This window comes from Sinocyclocheilus grahami, unplaced genomic scaffold, assembly GCF_001515645.1.
Source record: "Sinocyclocheilus grahami isolate Dianchi unplaced genomic scaffold, SAMN03320097.WGS_v1.1 scaffold1080.1, whole genome shotgun sequence".
NCBI classification, from domain to species: domain Eukaryota; kingdom Metazoa; phylum Chordata; class Actinopteri; order Cypriniformes; family Cyprinidae; genus Sinocyclocheilus; species Sinocyclocheilus grahami.
This window is the reverse complement of record NW_015506259.1, coordinates 245816-246565: the sequence shown is the minus strand read 5'-3', so window position 1 is coordinate 246565 and position 750 is coordinate 245816.

The following is a 750-nucleotide window of genomic DNA, read 5'->3' as shown; positions in this document are numbered from 1 at the left end:
CCGTGATAGTTTACTGTGTCACGTTCACAGGATCTCAGAAAAAGACTGAAAAATGACGTCTAAAGTCGTAATAACATCTGCATGATGATCTGTGTGTGTGTGTGAGGTTGTTTTTCCATGACGTGGTTTTTATGTGTGTGTTTAGACTAATGGAAAAGTTCTTGAACGTCCCGTGAACGGACGCAAAACTCTAATCATAGGATGATTGATTTTTTCCCCTGCATATATTAGTTATTTCCCCCTCTTTCTCTCTCTCTCTTTTTCTCTCTCTCTCTCTTTTTCTCTCTCTCTCTCTTTTTCTCTTTCCCTCTCTTTTTCTCTCTCTCTCTCTTTTTTTCTCTCTCTCTCTCTCTTTTTCTCTCTCTCTCTTTTTTCTCTCTCTCTCTCTCTCTTTTATCTCTCTCTCTCTTTTATCTCTCTCTCTCTCTCTCTCTCTCTTTTTCTCTCTCTCTCTCTTTTTCTCTCTCTCTCTCTTTTTCTCTTTCCCTCTCTTTTTCTCTCTCTCTCTCTTTTTTTCTCTCTCTCTCTCTCTTTTTCTCTCTCTCTCTTTTTTCTCTCTCTCTCTCTCTCTTTTATCTCTCTCTCTCTTTTATCTCTCTCTCTCTCTCTCTCTCTCTTTTTCTCTCTCTCTCTCTCTTTTATCTCTCTCTCTCTCTCTCTCTCTATGTTTCTCTCTCTCTCTCTCTCTCTCTCTCTCTCTCTCTCTCTCTCTCTCTCTCTCTATATATATATATATATATATATATATAT